Consider the following 6,000-nt stretch of genomic DNA (forward strand, 5'->3'; position numbering starts at 1 on the left):
CAAACTAGATCCAAAGTTTTAGGGTTTGCATGTACACCATAGAAATGATGTAGTGCTCAAAACCCATCAGTGGTATCAGAGCCTAGGCTGTTTGTTTGATGTATTTGATGTTTTTCATGATCATTCATTGCTGAAAGTCGAAAATTCTGCCTTCTGGAGCTTGGACTCACCGAGTCCATAGGTGCACTCGCCGAGTCCAGTGGGAACTCGACGAGTCCATCCCTGACTCGACGAGTCAGATGGTCAGAAGGAGGAATTTTCGGGATTTTGCCATATTTTGTTGTGGGATAATTACCAAAAATGTTTTTCATTAATAAAATCCAAATTTTATCAATATTTGGTGATTATCCTTACCAAAATAGAAGATAATTGTCAAAATTAAGATAATTACTTGTTTTATAAGATAAATATTAATTATTTGTAATTTTGTTTTGAATTATCTTGCAAGAAATTGAATTAGGTCATATTTAGATAATCACCAATTAATTGTTTAATTGTTATTATTTGTAATTTGATCTAGAATGTTCTTGATAATGTTTTGAAAAGTTTCAAAACTTTCCCTCAAGTTTTGGAATTTAAATTTTTATTAAAAAGTTTAATTTCGAAATATTTAAATTCTAAACCCTAATGTTTTGAAAAGTTTCAAAACTTGCCTCAAGTTTTGGAATTTAGAATTTTGATTAAAAGTTTAATTTTAAAATATTAAATTCTAAAACCCTAGTTTTTTGAAAAGTTCAAATTACACCCTTATGGTTTTATTATGTTAATTAAGTGTATAATTAAAAGAGAGTTAATAAATCCATAATAATTTGGTTCACATTTAATTAAATTAAAAGTGTAATTTATTAATTTAGACCACATAGTATTTTAAAAGTGTAAAATACACCTTATACTATATAACATTTAAAAGTCTAACATATTATATATGTATGAGTAAAGAGTCAGTCTTACCGTTAGTAGGCCTCATTCACGAAGCTGGTCTCTAAGGGGTGTTTAAGGAAATTGCCTATAAAATGGCGATTGAATGGGTATCCACTCTTACCCACCACACTCTTGACTAGTGGAGGGTCGTTAGCCGAACGGGTAGGATATGACACACCCTTCCATTATAAGTATAATGAAATACGAAGTAACTAAACGCTTTTATAAATTCCCAAATCTTAGTTACTTTAGGAAAAGTGAATTTGATGCAATTCCATGAAATTACACTTTGTACCCTTGCAGAGACAGTTAGTGGAGCGTGTGTGGTTAACCGGCATACTAAGTTGGGATTGGCATTGGTGGCAAAGGGTGACTCGATGTTTGTCATAGATCGATGGAGCGTGTGTGGTTAACCGGCACGTCAATTAGGTGACTGTAACATTGAGGGCACCACGTACATTCGCATGGTTATTCACACCTTATTTGCGATCCTCAGCATCCTAGTCACAAATGAAGGGCATAATCGAGATTAAACATGCTATTGAAAAGTTCAATGAATCTCAAAAGATCTAGGAGTTTCAATTCATTTAAAACTTAATTTTCAATTTTCGTTTTTCATGGTGGAAATTGGTAAATCGTCATTTACCTACCTTCAAATGTTCTGCAGTTTGGATTATGGCATCCCTCTTCCAAATTGTAGAATATTGTGTTGGGTCCTAGCCTTAATATCTTATTTGGGTGTTTTATTAAGGACTCAATCAACTAACTTGAATTTCTCCTATTTTGTAGATGTCAAAGTCTGACAAATATAGTCTTCCCGAATCCTTAGGAAAAAGTTTTTCATATGAAGATGATGTTCCACGATTAGATTTTGGAAATGGAAATCATGCTTCGCTTCCTCCACCTCCTCCAATAATTCTCCCTGACCCATGTGTTCGAAGACTTGAAAAGTTCATGGTCACTCAAGCCCTATTGGCGAAAAGACACGAAGATGGAAAGTCGGTATGCGCTCATGTCTTGGATATGAAGTTGCATATTGATAGATTGGGAATGTTGGGTGTCGATGTCTCGGGGAAGTTGACTGTTGACTTGGTTCTTCAGTCATTTCCCGAATCATATGGTAAGTTCGTTAGAGAGTACTATATGATGGACCACGACGTGACCCTCATTGATTTGACTTATTTGCTTATTGCTGCTGAATCAGAAATGATTTGGCGCACTGGTCGAGCAAATTTGTCTGGTAAATCAATATCCCAATCTTCTATGGCCAATGGCAACATTGGAAGTCCAGAAAAGTTTTCTCTACGCAAGATAAAGGCTGAGTCTGAGATTGTCACGTGTGCTATTCCGAAGAGATCCACTTGTTTTTATTGCCAAGAAAAGGGGCATTGGTTACGAAGCTGCCCTGATTACCTGACAGATCTAAGAGATGGGAGAGTCAAGTTGTATGACTCTGATTTAGGTAAAATCCACTATCTAACTCTATTAAGTTCCTTTTTAGATTCTTAATACATGATGTGATATGATTACATTTGGTGTTTTGTAGGATCGAAGAAAAGAAAGGAAGCTTAAAAGAAAGAAGTGAGCTGAATCTGGTCATGAAGAAATGGATTTCGATCGCATGATTCAAAGATCGGATTTTTTAGCTGCTACTTTAGAGTTAGGACAGATTGCTAAATAATATTTACATAGTTTTCATGTGTAATCGCATTGTAATGACAAGATTTTTCCGCAATAAAATAAATTTTGATTTTGTCTTATTTATGTTTCCTTGCGATGGATTTTATGAAAATTGGTGTTTGAATGTTTCTATTGTTAGCAATATTGTGAATGGATTTGATTCTTAGTTATGTTATTTGTGGTAATGTCAGAAATTTACCAAATAAGGAAAGATTCTTATCGCCCAAGTTTCAATTGGATAGAAACTTGGAATCATACAACTTGTATTGTATGATGAATGAGAACTTTCATATTTGGAAAATTGAGACTAATTCCTTGACAAAGAGTCAAGTGAAGGACTAGGAGAGCTGGTACACAATGTTGCGCACTGGTCAAGTCCAACACAAAGAACGATAAAATACTCATCATGATTTACTAAAAGTCTAGTAAATATGGTTATGCTTACAAGATTAAGTGTAATTCTGAATCATTGAAAAGTTTCAATAATAGCAGAACGAATAAGAAGAATCAATTAGGCAGAAAGATAAAAGTTTCTCCAATCTGAAAAGATGGGAGAGTACTTAAGTATCTGTTTTATGATTAACTTAGTGATTTTATAGCCGTGTCACAATTGATCCTCTAAGTAAATCTTAGTGCACTAGTATGGCTAAGAAGAGGAATTGGAAATTGTTGAAATGGTTAAATCAATAAGTGAATCATACTTCGTTCAAAAATCAAGTCTTAGAGTCATACTCCAAGATTGTGACTTGAGTGACACATCTTAAGAAGTTTTAACACACTCATCAAATGTGAAGTAGGAAAATGTTTTCTTGCTATTGTACGCTTGAAATTGGTAAGTTGTGATGTATTGGGTAAGACAAAGACCAACCAAGACCAATTGTGTGTAATGGTTTGTCTTGATAAGAATCTGCACTAACTCTTGAATATTTGTTTGTCAAGAAATGTTTCTTGACAAGAGAATCTTATATGTCAAGAGGTTAGTAGGATTCTAAATGATCTTGAAAAGTTTCAAGAACTAATCAAGGGTAAACCTATTGTTAAACACTAGCACACGTCTTAAGGTTTGTAACCTATCGTGTTGACACAACTTTTTGTTTCTGTGCCATTCCAGTTTAAGTCAACTATGCATATGAGTTCTATGAGTTCTCAATTGACTACATAAAGGCAAGCACCCTGATCAATGGAAAGTACATTGATAGGTAGGGGTGAGCTGCTAAATAACTTGGAAGCAATGGTAGGACCCTTGATGGCGATAAATTAAGAATGAACAAGTTCTGTCCATAAGAGTTTGGATTTGTCAAAAACATTATCTTATGATTATGGTTATAACAAATTCACATGGATAGGAAAACATACACCATAAAATCTAAGTGTCATGAGGTTTCTCTCCTTCATGAAAATGATTGTGAGGAAATGCTTTCACTAAGAGAGATTTTAAGGAGATAGCGATTGTGTAAATTGCATTCTCAAATTCGATTATGATTACGGCATCCCTCTTCATAGTTCGAATTGTGAGATTTGGCAATTAGTTTGAACATTCGAGACTTATTGCTGTAAGTTCTAGAATTTTTTAGACACACATGTGAGTTATTTAAGGAAAGGTGTATGAGAAGCTTAGATAAAGGCTTATCGAAGCATATCGTATTAGAAATATGAACTTTGGAAGTCAATAAGTATTGCCTTCTAGAAGTCCAATGGTTTTCTGAATACGTGTCAAAGCTAGTGGGAGCATAAATGTTATGCTGGTATGGATATAATCATCATGTTAGTGGGAGCATGATTATTATTTTAAGTGTTGCAAGTTAGCAATGTTAATTATAGAAAACAAAAGATTCACTTTGCAAAGTTGCATGGGTTGAAAAGTTGTTTTGCTATAATTAAGGGAGAGAATATTATACTTTGTTTCGAAATCTAAAAGCTTAGATCGAGAAATTTTAATCAAATTTAGTCAAGGATATATTAATTGCGTTCTCAAAATTCGATTGTGATTACGACATCCCTCTTCATAGTTCGAATTGTGAGCATGTGACAAATAGAAATATTATGGCAAATGGGTGATAAAGTATCATGCTTTTATGTAAGACATTATGAATCGTGTCCCATACGCTTCTGGTATAGGATCGATCGCATATAGGCCTGTCAAAAAAACCCGAAACCCGTTCTACCCACCCGACCCGTTCCGAATTCGGGTAGAATGGGTCGGGTAGAACGGGTAACAGGTATGAACATTCGGGTAATAGGTTAACCCGATAATAATATAGGTCGGGTTTTAGGTATGAATATTTATTTTCGGGTATACCCGAATACCCGAATTCATTTTTTAAATAATATCAAATATACAATGCAGTCACGTACGCACACTTCAAATAAAACAAAACCATTCGTTTCCTTCTTATGAATGACGACTCGACAGTCAACGCAAACTTGCAAAGGGAATACGACGCTAAAGCTGAAGTCCTGAACCGTCATCACAATTCTCAGTTTCTCACTATCGCACAGAATGGAATTAAAAAAGTACATAACATATTATAATGATTTGTATTGTTATTATATATGTACTTGTTAATTGTATGGAATATTTTCCTACCCGATTCTTTATTAAACCAACCAACATGTAAAAATAAAAAAAAATAAAAATAAATTATCAATAAATGTCATTTAAGAAAGTTTCAGGTATACCCGATAATTACCCGACCCGACCTCAAACCCGAATACCCGAAACCCGAAAACCCGAATTACAATATAGGTCGGGTATCGGGTATTATTTTCTTAAGGAAATACCCGTTCTACCAGACCCGTTCTACCCGAAACCCGAAAATTTTACCCGTTTGACACCCCTAATCGCATATGCTGTAATATTTGACCATTCTAAAATTTTCCAAATGCCTAGGGCATTAAGAGGGAAAAGGGACTAGAACTGGTTTGACTAAATTAAATTGAACAACTGTCAACGACAATCTAAGGTTTGCTAAGGATTGGTCGCTTGTAAGCAGTTGAAAGTATAGTAATGAATGGACCATATCGACATTATTATTAATAGATATGATTCTATTAATAATGAGTTGTCATATGGCAAATATGGAAATGTTTCCATATTTGGAGTTGGATATTGAGAATCCATGTCTAGATTAGAAACTTTTATGCAAGAAGGATGTTCAAAGGAATGTACTTTGAATGTGAGACTTCGTGTCTATGGAACTGCCTTGTAACAATCTCCAATAGAACACTTTGTAATTTCGTTGGCAAAGTCTTGGTGACTTTTGTGCAATAAGATTACAAAAATGATCATTGCATAAAATGTTAGAATCCGACATATTCTAATAGTGGCAAGAATTTTGTGTTCTTACACTAACGATAATGATTAGGGATTGTGAAATGAGCATCATTAGAAATGTTTTC

Source organism: Lactuca virosa, chromosome 1 (genome assembly GCF_052849685.1).
Source record: "Lactuca virosa cultivar CGN04683 chromosome 1, Lactuca_virosa_CGN04683_v6, whole genome shotgun sequence".
In the NCBI taxonomy this organism is placed as follows: Eukaryota; Viridiplantae; Streptophyta; class Magnoliopsida; order Asterales; family Asteraceae; genus Lactuca; species Lactuca virosa.